The sequence below is a fragment of the Hypanus sabinus genome, unplaced genomic scaffold, assembly GCF_030144855.1.
Source record: "Hypanus sabinus isolate sHypSab1 unplaced genomic scaffold, sHypSab1.hap1 scaffold_1538, whole genome shotgun sequence".
In the NCBI taxonomy this organism is placed as follows: Eukaryota; Metazoa; Chordata; class Chondrichthyes; order Myliobatiformes; family Dasyatidae; genus Hypanus; species Hypanus sabinus.
In genome coordinates this window covers 19109-34911 of record NW_026779614.1, presented here as the reverse complement: position 1 = coordinate 34911, position 15803 = coordinate 19109, and positions in this window count along the sequence as shown.

Below are 15803 nucleotides of genomic sequence, written 5' to 3'. Positions count from 1 at the left end.
TTGGGCGATGTGGGGAATTATGAGGACGGGTTTTATTGTTCCCGGCGTGGTGAAATTGAGCGATGTGAGAATTATGAGGACGGGTTTTACTGTTCCCGGCGAGGTGAAATTGGGCGATGTGAGAATTATGAGGACGGGTTTTATTGTTCCCGGCGAGGTGAAATTGGGCGATGTGAGAATTATGAGGACGGGTTTTATTGTTCCCGGCGAGGTGAAATTGGGCGATGTGAGAATTATGAGGACGGGTTTTATTGTTCCCGGCGAGGTGAAATTGGGCGATGTGAGAATTATGAGGACGGGTTTTATTGTTCCCGGTGAGGTGAAATTGGGCGATGTGGGGAATTATGAGGACGGGTTTTATTGTTCCCGGCGAGGTGAAATTGGGCGATGTGGGGAATTATGAGGACGGGTTTTATTGTTCCCGGCGAGGTGAAATTGGGCGATGTGAGAATTATGAGGACGGGTTTTATTGTTCCCGGCGAGGTGAAATTGGGCGATGTGAGAATTATGAGGACGGGTTTTATTGTTCCCGGTGAGGTGAAATTGGGCGATGTGAGAATTATGAGGACGGGTTTTATTGTTCCCGTCGAGGTGAAATTGGGCGATGTGGGGAATTATGAGGACGGGTTTTATTGTTCCCGGCGAGGTGAAATTGGGCGATGTGAGAATTATGAGGACGGGTTTTACTGTTCCCGGCAAGGTGAAATTGGGCGATGTGGGGAATTATGAGGACGGGTTTTATTGTTCCCGGCGAGGTGAAATTGGGCGATGTGAGAATTATGAGGACGGGTTTTATTGTTCCCGGCGAGGTGAAATTGGGCGATGTGAGAATTATGAGGACGGGTTTTATTGTTCCCGGCGAGGTGAAATTGGGCGATGTGAGAATTATGAGGACGGGTTTTATTGTTCCCGGCGAGGTGAAATTGGGCGATGTGGGGAATTATGAGGACGGGTTTTATTGTTCCCGGCGATGTGAAATTGGGCGATGTGGGGAATTATGAGGACGGGTTTTGTTGTTCCCGGCGAGGTGAAATTGGGCGATGTGAGAATTATGAGGACGGGTTTTATTGTTCCCGGCGAGGTGAAATTGGGCGATGTGAGAATTATGAGGACGGGTTTTATTGTTCCCGGCGAGGTGAAATTGGGCGATGTGGGGAATTATGAGGACGGGTTTTATTGTTCCCGGCGATGTGAAATTGGGCGATGTGGGGAATTATGAGGACGGGTTTTATTGTTCCCGGCGAGGTGAAATTGGGCGATGTGGGGAATTATGAGGACGGGTTTTATTGTTCCCGGCGAGGTGAAATTGGGCGATGTGGGGAATTATGAGGACGGGTTTTATTGTTCCCGGCGAGGTGAAATTGGGCGATGTGAGAATTATGAGGACGGGTTTTATTGTTCCCGGCGAGGTGAAATTGGGCGTTGTGGGGAATTATGAGGACGGGTTTTATTGTTCCCGGTGAGGTGAAATTGGGCGATGTGGGGAATTATGAGGACCGGTTTTATTGTTCCCGGCGAGGTGAAATTGGGCGATGTGGGGAATTATGATGACGGGTTTTATTGTTCCCGGCGAGGTGAAATTGGGCGATGTGAGAATTATGAGTACGGGTTTTACTGTTCCCGGCGAGGTGAAATTGGGCGATGTGGGGAATTATGAGGACGGGTTTTATTGTTCCCGGCGAGGTGAAATTGGGCGATGTGAGAATTATGAGGACGGGTTTTATTGTTCCTGGCGAGGTGAAATTGGGCAATGTGAGAATTATGAGGTCGGGTTTTATTGTTCCCGGCGAGGTGAAATTGGGCGATGTGAGAATTATGAGGACGGGTTATATTGTTCCCGGTGAGGTGATATTGGGTGATGTGGGGAATTATGAGGACGGGTTTTATTGTTCCCGGCGATGTGAAATTGGGCGATGTGAGAATTATGAGGACGGGCTGTATTTTTACTGGCGTTCCTGGCGAGGGGAATTTAGGCGATGTGGGGAATTATGAGGACAGAATTTTTTTTTCTGGCATTCCTGTCGATGTGAAATTGGGCAATGTGGAGAATTATGAGGACGCCGGGATGATCCAGTGCCATTTAGTGAATCTCGTTGTGTGCAAAAATCTATGGCAATTTTAAAAAAAAAAGTAACGTGGATAAATGTAATGTATGGCGGAAATTAAAAGCGAAGTGCTACCAAAATAGCGTTTTGAATAATATATTGGAAATTTCTCGTGTGCCAATTCTCAGGTCACCTGGAACACTGTTCACTGTTCACGTGTAAATAGGGCAACCAGTCAGATTCAGAGATGGTCAGTTGATATTCTCGGCAAGTAACATTTATCCCCCGTCAAAGTAATGTTTTCCTACTCCATATTCGTCTCGACATTATGAGACAAAAACTGTTCTATTGCATGCACCCTGTGCTCCTTGCTTAAGAAATACCGACTCGCATTTGAGGAATGTTCACCATCTTGGCTTCTGACGTGGCTGTACTGTGACGGGGATTGGATCACGTGGACTGGACGCTCCGTCACGAAGCTTCTTCATTCAAACAATGACCTGTACATTCATTCACACCGAGCAAGACGAATGATTTGCAAATATTGCAGATAATCTCTGTCTGAGATTACATGGTCGGCACAACATTGTGGGCCGAAGGGCCTGTAATGCGCTGTAGATTTCTATGATTCTATGATTGACAGTCTGGGTGCAGGGAATATGTATCCTGTACGGTGCCGTCGAGGCCTAGGAGGCAAAATTTCAGAAAAATGAATACACTGCTCACGACGGATATCAGATGAAATTCTTTACCGCTCGTGATCGGTGAATCATTGGAATCGGAGAGCCTTGAATCTGAGGTTAACAGTAACTCAACCTTACCCTTGATGGGTTGTGGAGGGCGGTTAAGTTGGGGGTGCCTGACTGCGAATCATATTTTTATAATGTCATTCCGTTCTCTTTCTCCAGTGAATTTAGTGGCAGTTGTCATCCTGTCCCGGGGAAAGGGCGGCCTCTCCTTCTGCACCACACGGTACCTGGATGCCTTGGCAGCGGCGGATCTACTGGTCATTATCACTCAGGTCGTTTTATATCAACTCCATAGGACCAAAGGTCAAAGGAGCAGAGGTCGGCCGTTCGGCCCATCGAATCAGCTTCGCCATTTCATCATGAGCTGATCCAATCTCCACTTCAGTCCCATTCCCCCGCCTTCTCACCATAACCTTCGATGCCCTGACTACACAGAACCTGTCAATCTCTGCCTTAAATACACCCAATGACCCGACCTCCACTGCCGTCCGTGGTAACGAATTCCACAGATTCACCACAGTCTGGCTAAAATAATATTTTCGCATCTCCGTTTTGAATGGGCGTCCTGCAATCCCCAAGTCATGTCCTCTCGTACTAGACTCCCCCACCATGGGAAACAACTTTGCCACATTCACTCTGTCCATACCTTTCAACATTCGAAATGTTTCTATGAGGTCCCCCCTCATTCTTCTAAACTCCAAGCAGTACAGTCCAAGAGCGGTCAAAGGTTCTTCATATGTTAACCCTCTCATTCCCAGAATCATTCTAGTGAATCTTCTCTAAACCCTCTCCAACGTCAGCACATCCTTTCTTAAATAAGGAGCACAAAACTGCGCACAATACTCCAAGTGAGGTCTTACAAGTGCCTCATAGAGCTTCAATATCACATCCCTGCTCCTATACTCTATTCCTCTAGAAATGAATGCCAACATTGCATTCGCCTTCTTCTACTCCGACTCAACCTGGACTCAACTTTCCGACATTCTAATTCATTTGCCACTTCTTTGCCCATTCCCCCAGTATATCCAAGTCTCTCTGCAGACTCTTTGTTTCCACCTATTTGTGTATCATCAGCAATCTTGGCCACAAAACCATCTATTCCACAATCCAAATCGTTGATATACAACGTAAAAAGAAGCGGCTACAACACAGAAGCCTGCAGAACACCACTGGTAACCGGCAGCCAGATTGAATGGGATACCTTTATGACCACTCTCTGTTTCCTGCCAATCAAACAGACCTCTATCCACGTATGTAACTTTCCTGTAATTCCATGGGCTTTTAAATTCCATGGGCTCTGAACTCACTTATCATTATTTTCCCGTTTGTTTCCTGAACGTCCCCTCTGTGTGTACTGTTATCCGTGTCCTGTCCCGCATTGCCGTGAACTGTTCCGTCTGGTTCACCGTCACTTTCACCTTCGATCGGTTTGTTGCCATTTGCTGTCAGAAACTGAAAACAAAGTACTGCACGGGGAGAACGGCGGCCGTGGTTCTAGCGCCATCTAGCGGTCCGTTCTGTCTGAAAAACGGCCCACTCTCCTTCACTTACAGAGAGATCATTAACAATGTACCATGGTTCTGTTAACCGAACCCAAGTTACTTCACTGAACCGGCGTGGGTGGCGTATGACTGTCTGAGATCGTTTTGACTCCGTTCCTCCCATTCGGCGTAATTCCGCTGCTCAATGCTCTGACAGTCAGGCACATTTTAGTGGCCAGTAGGGTCCGTAGGGGCTGAGGGGTCAGAGCAAGTGGGGGAAACAGCAGTGACCCGGAGATGGAGAGCCGGAAGAGGGTCTGTGGTTCTGCTCTTCACCGTCTCCGGCAGCTTCATCCTCCTGTGGCTGACGAATGTTACAGAATTTATCTACTATCACATCACCAGGATAGGAAAACAGGAGAATGACTCGGAAATTATTTCCGCCTATGCCGGATATTTGCTACGGAATTTCAGCTGCTGCACGAACACATTCATTTACTCCGCCACTCAGTCCAGATTCCGAGAGCAGGTGAAAAGCGCGCTGAAATATCCGTTCATTTCAGTACTCCGGTTCACTAACAGAGCAACCCCCAAACGAAGCACAAACCTGTTCACCGTCAGCCTCGCTGCTCCCGACTTCTACCCAATCTTCCCTAAGGTGGCGCAGCTGGCTGAATATCGACAGACCGTACAGCTACGGTGTCCATACAGTAAGCGTTGTCACTCTCCTTCGATCGCACGTCTGGGAACGTGACGCTGTATATCAATTTCCCATCGGTGACAGGATTCTCATTCCCCAGGTCAATGTGTCCGGTGCGTGACATCATCCTGCAATCTCCGAAAACAGTGACACTCCCCCCACACTGCCCTCTGTCGGAGACCCCGTCCTCTCAGTGACAATGGGGAGGTCCCACTTTCTCCTCAGTGCCCAGATACAGTGACTCTGCGCCCACAATTTTCAATCATTACGAAGCAAGGATACAAATTACAGCGATTCGCTGATGTCTGATGGTGGTGGCCCTGCATCCATTCATCCCGTTAGGTATGAGCAACCATCCCTTGTACCCGATGGTTGGCCATCCATCTATTGTAGGGGTGACCAGATCCCATACATCCCAGTGGCGCGGAAACTCCATATATTGTTCCCGGTGGTAGTGAAGCCTCAGCCATTGACCCGTGTGGTGTTGACCCTCCATTCATTGTTCCCAGTGGTAGTGAAACATCAGTCATTGACCCGTGTGTTGTTGAACCTCCATTCATTGTTCCCGGTGGTAGTGAAGCCTCAGCCATTGACCCGTGTGTCGTTGATTCTCTATCCAATATTCGTTGTGTGAGTGACACGCAATCTATTGATCTCGCCGGGCTGACCATCCGTCCAATTGCTCTACATCACTAATCCCGGTGGGTGTCCAGCCATCTATTGTTCCCGTTGGAAGTTCCACCTCCATCCATTTTCCTGGTGGACTGACCCTCCATACACTTTTCCCAGTAGATTTGATCCTCATTCATTTGTTCCCGGTGGAGGCGACGCTCCATCCACTGTTCCTGACGGAGGTTCATCTTCGCTTATTTTATCTGATACAATGTCTGTCGCCATGGATACGACGCCCGCAGTATCGGCCGTCGCTAACACTGAGCCTTTCCTGTTGTCCGACTCGCTGTTCCCTTAGTGCCACGGATTCGTGTATGGATAAAAGGGTATTTACAGGCCTGAACAATGACACTCAAATCGGCAAAATAGATACCTTAAACAAAAAGTACTCTATAGTCCAAAGTCTTTCTTTTTTTCTCTCTCATAGGAATTCTCTGTCATTGCTGGTCCCACTGTCCTGTTTGGTCCGTGCCGGCTCCCGTCTGCATTGTGCGCCGACTCCCCCGGCTGAACTGTTTTCTTTCACGTCAACGGATTGTTACCGCACAGATGTGGGTATTCCCCCCCACCGGTTTTCTGCCCGTCCCCATAGGTCTATCCCATCCTTCTCATTGTCCGACCAATAACCCGTTCCCCTGCGTGTGGTGCGCTGAGCCGCACAGACTGATGGGAAAGATAAAGGAATAAATGGCTGGGAATGATGACGTGTAGTGGTCCGGCTTTCGCTTGTTTGGATGGATTCGGTTTTCCACCAACACGAAGATTCAAGGGGGAGCCTGAAGAGACGGAGGATGGATTGTGCTCGTCATTTGGACGAACGGGCAGGGAGGATGTCCGCTTGATCTGCCGAGTGAGGGGAAGACTAAAGGGAAATCATGTTCAGACTTCAAACTTCAATATCAATTTCCCATCAAAGTACGTGTATATCACCGCAATATGAGTCTCCGGTTCATTATCTTCCGGTCTCTCACAGTAGATACCAATAATTATAATAGAATCAGTAAGAAATGAAAGAACTACACACACAGACGAATAAACAGCCACAGTGGCAAAGAATAGGAACGGCATCCGGAGGCAGTCTTCGGACGGTGACTCTCTCAGCCGCATCGACTCTGAGGACAGGTGAGGAGCCGGAGCTCGGTTTCCAGCTCTGCAGTGAGGTCTGGGTTCAGGGGCATCGGGTCCGGGGAGAAGATACCCACTAGGGTAAATCCAGCCCGGCACCCCTCCACCTCCACTACCCTCCCCCAGTCCTGAAGCAAACCCAGACCCGTCTCTACCCAGATTAGGCGGTGCTCCGGTCAGCGTCTATTCTCCATGTTCGGGGTGGCTGAACATCCTGTCTGTCGGTATAAAAGGCAATACCCTTTGGCTTGAGAAATGGAGGGATGTCAATGGAGCAGACTGACACGGGCGCTGCCTGGGGATCGCCAGGGGATGTCTGGAGCTCGGGCTGGGCATGACAGTCAGCGAACCGCTAGTGATGCGATGCTGAATAGGCGGCAAGCGCTGGGAAACCTGAACTAAAAAGATCCTGTCAGGATACAAAGTGGGCCCTTGAGACCAAAGGCTGCGACTGTTGCCCGTGTTTCTCAGGAGAGCAGTCCACTCACAGCGGAAATCACCAAAGCGGTTCAGAGAAGAGAGGCCCGTGTTTCTCAGGAGAGCAGTCCACTCACAACGGAAATCACCAAGGCAGTTCAGAGAAGAGAGGCCCGTGTTTCTCAGGAGAGCAGTCCACTCACAACGGAAATCACCAAGGCAGTTCAGAGAAGAGAGGCCCGTGTTTCTCAGGAGAGCAATCCACTCACAACGGAAATCACCAAGGCAGTTCAGAGAAGAGAGGCCCGTGTTTCTCAGGAGAGCAGTCCACTCACAACGGAAATCACCAAGGCAGTTCAGAGAAGAGAGGCCCGTGTTTCTCAGGAGAGCAGTCCACTCACAACGGAAATCACCAAGGCAGTTCAGAGAAGAGAGGCCCGTGTTTCTCAGGAGAGCAGTCCACTCACAACTGAGATCACCAAGGCAGTTCAGAGAAGAGAGGCCCGTGTTTCTCAGGAGACCAGTCCACTCACAACTGAGATCACCAAGGCAGTTCAGAGAAGAGAGGCCCGTGTTTCTCAGGAGAGCAGTCCACTCACAACTGAGATCACCAAGGCAGTTCAGAGAAGAGAGGCCCGTGTTTCTCAGGAGACCAGTCCACTCACAACGGAGATCACCCAGGCAGTTCAGAGAAGAGAGGCCCGTGTTTCTCAGGAGAGCAGTCCACTCACAACTGAGATCACCAAGGCAGTTCAGAGAAGAGAGGCCCGTGTTTCTCAGGAGACCAGTCCACTCACAACGGAGATCACCCAGGCAGTTCAGAGAAGAGAGGCCCGTGTTTCTCAGGAGAGCAGTCCACTCACAACTGAGATCACCAAGGCAGTTCAGAGAAGAGAGGCCCGTGTTTCTCAGGAGAGCAGTCCACTCACAACTGAGATCACCAAGGCAGTTCAGAGAAGAGAGGCCCGTGTTTCTCAGGAGAGCAGTCCACTCACAACTGAGATCACCAAGGCAGTTCAGAGAAGAGAGGCCCGTGTTTCTCAGGAGACCAGTCCACTCACAACGGAGATCACCCAGGCAGTTCAGAGAAGAGAGGCCCGTGTTTCTCAGGAGAGCAGTCCACTCACAACTGAGATCACCAAGGCAGTTCAGAGAATAGAGGCCCGTGTTTCTCAGGAGAGCAGTCCACTCACAACGGAAATCACCAAGGCAGTTCAGAGAAGAGAGGCCCGTGTTTCTCAGGAGAGCAGTCCACTCACAACGGAAATCACCAAGGCAGTTCAGAGAAGAGAGGCCCGTGTTTCTCAGGAGAGCAGTCCACTCACAACGGAAATCACCAAGGCAGTTCAGAGAAGAGAGGCCCGTGTTTCTCAGGAGAGCAATCCACTCACAACGGAAATCACCAAGGCAGTTCAGAGAAGAGAGGCCCGTGTTTCTCAGGAGAGCAGTCCACTCACAACGGAAATCACCAAGGCAGTTCAGAGAAGAGAGACACACATGATATGGTCATTAAAAGTAAACACGTTTATAATGCCTGTATACTATTGAGTAATGGGACTTAATATTCATATGACAGGAGATAGGGGCAAACTTAACATAAGAAACATGAGAAATAGGAGCAGGAGTAGGCCATCCGGCCCATTGTGCCTGTCCAGCCTTTTCAATAAGATCAAGGCTGATCTGTCCGTAAGCTCAGCTCCTTCTACCTGCTATTTCCCCAGAACCCTTAATTCCCTTACTATGTAAAAACCTATCCAGCTATCTCTTAAATATATTTCGTAAGCATATTTAGTGAGGAAGCCTCAACTGCTTCCCGGGGCAGAGAATTCCACAGATTCACCACTCTCTGGGAAAAACATCTTCTTCCCTGAATCTTGAGACAATGTCCCCGAGTTCTAGTCTCACCTACCAATGGAAACAACTTTCCTACTTCGATCTTATCAATCCCTTTCAAAATTTTGCATGTTTCTATAAGATCCCCTCCCATTCTTCGGAATTCCAGAAAGTATATTCCCAAGCGACTGAATCTCTTCTCACATGTTAACCCCTTCATCCCTGGAATAAACCTAGTGAACCTCCTCTGCATTGTCGTCAATGCCAGAATATCCTTCCTCAAGTATGGACACCAGAACTGCACACAGTACTTCAGGTGCTGTACCCTGTATAGTTGCAGCATGACCTCCCTGCTCTTGAATTTAATCTCTCTAGCAAAGAAGACCAACATTCCGTTTGCCTTCTTAATAACCTATACCTGCAAGCCAACTTTTTGCGATTCATGAACAGGAGCTCCCAAGTCCCTTTGCACAACAGTATGCTGCAATATTTCACCATTTAAATATTAATCTGCTTCTGTATTATTCCTTCTAAAGTGGATGATCTCGCAGTTATCAACATTGTATTCCATCTACCGGACATTGGCTCACTCACTTAACCTATCTTTTCGCTCTGCAGACCCTCCACGTCTTCTGTACAATTTGCTTTTCCACTCAGTTTAGTATCATCGGAAATTTTTGCTACGCTACACTCAGTCCCCTCTTCCCAATCATCAATATAAATGTTACGCAGGTGAAGACCCAGACCCGACCCCTGCGGCACCCCACACACCACAGACTGCCGACCGGCGAAACACCCATTTATACCAACTCTCTGCCACCTATCGCTTAACCGATCCACTATCCATGCCAATACACTTCCTCCGAGTCCATGCATCCGTATCTTATTCATAAGTTTCTTGTCCGGCACCTTATCGAACACCTTCTGGAAATCCAAGTATCCAGCTGTTCTCTCTATCCACTGCACTCATTATGTCCACAGACAACTCCAGTTAGATGGTCAAACAGGACTTGCCCATTCTGAATCCATGCTGCTTCTGAATAATGGAACCACTCCTTTGCAAATGCCTCGTTATTTCTTCCATAATGACGGCTTTAAGAATTCTCCTGACATCAAATGTTAAGCTGACGGGCCTATAGACAATAGCCAATAGATGCAGGAGTAGGCCATTCGGCTCTTAGAGCCAACATCGCAATTCAATGTGATCATGGCTGATCATCCACAATCAGCACCCTGTTCCTGCCTTCTCCCCATATCCCTTGACTCCGCTATTGTTAAGAGTTCTATCTAACTCTTTCTTGAAAGCATCCAGATAATTGGCGTCTACTGCCTTCTGAGGCAGAGCAGTCCATATATCTACAACTCTCTGGGTGAAAAAGTTTTTCCTCAACTCAGTTCTAAATGGCCCTACCCCTTATTCTTAAACTGTGGCCTCTGGTTCTGGGCTCCCCCAACATCGGGAACATGTTTCTTGCCTCTGGCTTGTCCAATCCCTTAATAATCTTATATGTTTCAATCAGATCTCCTCTCCTCCTTCTAAATTCCAGTGTATACAAGCCCAGTCGCTCCATTTTTCAACATATGACAGTCCCGCCACCCCGGGAATCAACCTCGTGAACCTGTGCTGCACTCACCCAATAGCAAGAATATCCTTCCTCAAATTTGGAGACCAAAACTGAAGACAATACTCCAGGTGGGGTCTCACCAGGGTCCTGTACAACTGCAGAAGGACATCCTTGCTCCTATAACTCAGCTCCCCTTGTTATGAAGGCCAACATGCCATTAGCTTTCCTCACTGCCTACTGTGCCTGCATGCTTACTTTCAGTGACTGATGAGCAAGGACACCTAGATCTCGTTGCGCTTCCCCTTCTTCTAACTTGACACCATTCAGATAGTAATCTGCCTTCCTGTTCTTGCCACCAAAGTGGATAACCTCACATTTATTCGCATTAAACTGCATCTGCCATGCATCTGCCCACTCACCCAACCTATCCAAGTCTCAAGTTCAAGCAACATTCTCCCTAACATTTTCTTCATAATTCACACGACCAGCTGTGTGTCATCTGCAAATTTGCTAATGTTACTTTTAATCCCTTCATCTAAATCATTAATGTATATTGTAAATAGCTGCGGTCCCAGCACCGAGCCTTGCGGTACCCCACTGGTCACTGCCTGCTATTCTGAAAAGGACCCGTTAATACCTATTCTTTGTTTCCTGTGTGCCAACCAATTTTCTATGCATATCAGTACCCAACCCCCGATACCATGTGCTCTAATTTTGCCCGCTGATCTCCTATGTGGGACCTGATCAAAGACTTTCTGAAAGTCCAGGTACACGACATCCACTGGCTCTCCCTTGTCTACTTTTATTGTTACATCCTCAAAAAATCCAGAAAATTAGTCAAGCATGATTTTCCTTTCGTAAAGCCACGCTGACTCGGACAGATCCTGTTACAGCCCGTCTTTTGCCAATATTCTTTCTTTAAAAATGGCGTGTGTTATGTACACCTAGGGTTTATATTTTCTGTAGATAATCGCTTTAAAATGTCGGGAGAATGAGACTGACTTCTGGACACTGTTTAAGCTGTTACAAATAGAGAGAGGGAGGGAGGGAGGGGGGGGAGGGGGAGAGAGAGAGAGTGAGTGAGAGAGAGAGAGAGAGAGAGAGAGAGAGAGAGAGAGAGAGAGAGAGAGAGAGAGAGAGAGAGAGAGAGAGAGAGAGAGAGAGAGAGAGAGAGAGACGGAGGATACTGCTCGAAAGATTGATGTTATGGTTTCTCTGAAAGTTCATTACCTTTCCACAAGGACAGTTGCCTGCTGGTAAAACTTTTAGAGAGAGGAGAACGGAGCAGGTTGATGGACAGCTGGTGATAAATACCAGGTCCGCTGAAACACAGACAGACACACGGTTTCGGACACTGAACGAGCTTTGATGCTCCCACAGGAAGGTGGGGTTTTTGGAGGATCGATTCGGGGAAATCAATCAGTGGCTCTAGCCAGTGAAAAGGTGAGATCGGTGGGGAATTATCTGTGTGCCCACCCTAGCCTGGGTGATAATTCCACACTGAATAACGGTCGTACGTGTTATGGTCACAGTCGGTGAGTTCAACAGGATTTCGGAGGACAACGGGAAGATCGACGGGATCAGCTCTCCTCTCACCTTTCTCAATCTCCAACGTTACTCAACTAACTACCTCGAACTGAACTGAACTCTCTTCATCATCGTAAGACTGCATCCATTCACCCCTAGGTTTGAAAGAGCCTAGTTTTGTTCCTATTTCCACACTTATGTACATATATATCATTGCTAACCTGTGTAATATATTTGTATTTATAGTACTGCATTGCGTAGCCACTAATAAACACTATTAGTTTATAGCAATACCAGACTCCAATGTGTTTTCCATTTCTGCTGGTTCTTTAACCCGTCACGGGTTACGTAAAATTATTGGGGGATTGTCCGGGATATTAACAATTATGCAATATCTTATTTGAATTGATTGGGGGGAAATCCCTTATTTGATTTGTTTGTGTGGACAAACAGAAGAAATGGAAGTTGATATTTTTTTTGATGCTCCAAACTCTGAGGCTTTAGAGGACGCCAGAACGTTTGAGCTTTTGACTGTTGCAAAACGGTTGAAACATACAAAGGTGAAATCGGCAACGAGGTCGTCACAGATGCAGAGGGTCATAGCCGAGTTTTATGTATCTGAGGGGTTGTTTAAAGTAGAGGAGTTTGAGTTGTTTCCTGGAAATAAACCTAGCGGGTTTGAGACCCAGAATCAGATGGAAAGATTAAGGATCGAGGCTGAGGAGAGGTGAAGAGTGCAACAGCACGAGTTTGAGCTCCGAGTAAAACAGCTTGAGGCTGAGGAAGCTGAAAGACAGAGACAGTTCGAGAGGAAGATGTGGCAGCTGGGAGGTCCAGTGCTGGACCCTTGTGATTTTTATAGCTTGAAAGAGCTGGTTGTAATTGAAGAATTTCAGAAGTGTGTTCTCGATGATGTAAGGGCATACCTAGATTAAAAGGATGCGGGAGTATGCTGGGTTACCAGACGAGGTTGTTTTAACCCACAAGGTTGAGTTTGCTCCAGATAGGAGTTTCCCAGAGATTAGCTGGGAGTATCAGGGGAACCCGGAATCTGCAACTGGGAATGGTGTTGAAAGCCTTGGAGAGGCAGCTGTCCCGTTTGCCTGTGTTCAGGTTGTTGAAATACCCGAGGATTCACAGGGTTCTGAACCTTGTGTTGAGACTCAGTTAAGATCTGAGTTGTCTGACTTGGCTAAAAAGGAATGCAGTCCTTTTGTGTCAGATGCACTTGGTTCAGTGAATAATGGGTTAACCCTGGTATCAGTGGAAATTGAGGATTCTCAATCACTCGTGTTAGTTTGTGATGGGATGAAAACTGGTGAGGTGAATTTTATTGAAGATATTGGGAAAAGTGTTGTTCCTGGATTTTTGAATGAAGTCTGGATTGGTTTCAAGACCTTTGACTTTGCTGAGAGATACAGCTCTGTCAGGTGCTGAGACAGTACATGCTAATTTGTTAAACTATATTTTGAAATTTAAGGATAAGCAACTTGGTGATATTGTTCAAGTTTGTGATTTTGAGAGACCATCGGTAGGTGTTATTATGGAAACATTTGGAATTAAACATCTTGGAGATAAAACTAATGACTTGTTTGGAACAAAGGACTTGTTTGCAAATTTAATAAATCGGCTTAGTTTGGAAAACATTGGTGATAAGCTAACACATGTGCAGGCAGTCTTGACAGCCCTGTTCGATCTGATCACGTGATGGTTTTGTTCTGTTTCGAAAAGGGACAATGGTTGGCCAAACGCCACTTGGAATAAAGGATCTGGTTTTGCAGGAATTTGACTTTTTTTGTAGCAAAGCATGTGAAAGATAAAGACAATATCAGGGTAGCTAGACTGTTTGAATGTTAAGTTTAAAAGTGAAATAGAGATTAGTATTTGTATACGCTTCTGTAATGTATTACGATAATCACATATGTATTACTTTATATACTAACATGTAGTTAAAAAAATTTCCTTTGTAAAAAATTTTCTGAAAAGGAAGGAGTGTATGTATCCCTAGGGTTAATATTTTCTGTGGACCATCACTTTAAAATGTCGGGAGAATGAGACTGAGTTTTGGACACTGTATGAGCTGTTAAAAAGAGTGAAAGGGAGGAGAGGGAGTGGGGGGGGGGGAGAGAGAGAGACGGAGAGGGAGAGGGAGAGGGAGAGGGAGAGGGAGAGGGAGAGGGGAGAGGGAGAGGGAGAGGGAGAGGGAGAGGGAGAGGGAGAGGGAGAGGGAGAGGGAGAGAGAGAGAGAGAGAGATCCAAAGATTGACATTATGATTTCTCTTCAAGTTGTTTACCTTTCCACAAGAAAACTTGCCTGCTGGTAAACCTCTTACAGAGAGAGGAGGACGGAGCAGGTTGATGGACAGCTGGTGTCCAACATGTGGGGATAAATACCAGGTCCGTTGAGACACAGACAGACATACGGTTTGGGACACTGAACGAGCTTTGATGCACCCACAGGAAGGTGTGTTTTTGGAGGATCGATTCGGGAAAGTCGATCAGTGGCTCTAGTCAGTGAAAAGGTGCGATCGGTGGGAATTATCTGTGTGTCCCACCCTCCCGTTTGATAATTCCACCACTGAAGAACGGTCGTACGTGTTACGGTCACAGTCGGTGTCTTCAACAGGATTCCGGAGGACAACAGGGATTTCAGAAGACAATGGGAAGATCAACGGCATCAACTCTCCTCTCACCTCTCTCAATCTCCGAAGTTACTCAACTAGCTACCTCAAACTGAACTGAACTCTTTTCATCATCGTAAGACTGTATCCATTCACCCCTAGGTTTGAAAGAGCCTAGTTTTGCTCCTAATTCCACACTTATTTCCTCAGGACCCTGGTGCAACCACAAAACCTATATCACACACAACAGACAAACCAATATATTGTGCTCGAAACTGGTTAATTAAATACTAAACGCGTGTAGTAAAGCACAGCACTGGGAAACAGTAAACATTTAGTAAACAGCTCTCTGTCCAAGTGACGAGACCTCATTGATGGCGAGATATTCATTATTCTCGCAACCCGAGGGAACAAGTTATTACCCGGGCATTCCTAGTGCTGATATGCATGCACCCTCATCCTGACCACCGCGTGTCAAAGAGATCATGGGATGGGTGGTAGGGATTCTCAACAATGCTTTGGACCCTTCGTCTGCAACGTTCCTGGAAAATGCCACAAACAGGGCCGAGTGAGACCCCGATCACCCTGTCGGCGGGTTTTACTCTCCCTTGTATTGTCTTGTGGTTCGATACCTTGCAGCTTCCGTACCCTACAAAGATGGCGCCGGACATGACACTCTCCATGGTGCTCCAGTATACGCTGCTGTGGCTTCCTGACTACTGTGGAGGTGTTGTGGGTCCAGGTTAGATCGTTTGTTATGTGCACACCGAAGAACTTGGTCTTTATTGGTATCTACTTATAATATAGTAATTTAAGCAAGATGTGTGTAAATATAACTCCCAAACTATTGAGATCGGCGGGGGGTGGGGAACAGAATCAAGGCTTAGAGTCCTGAGATGGTAAAGTATGAAAGCTTAGTTCATTCACGGAATAAGGGATGGGAGAGAGATATTTTTAATGCAGGGTAAATGTAGGGAGAAGGCAATTACGCCGAATTCCACAGGTTCCACGTGGTAAAACGAGATAACAGTCGCCGTAGATTTTATCCGGCATCGTTCCAAATCCATA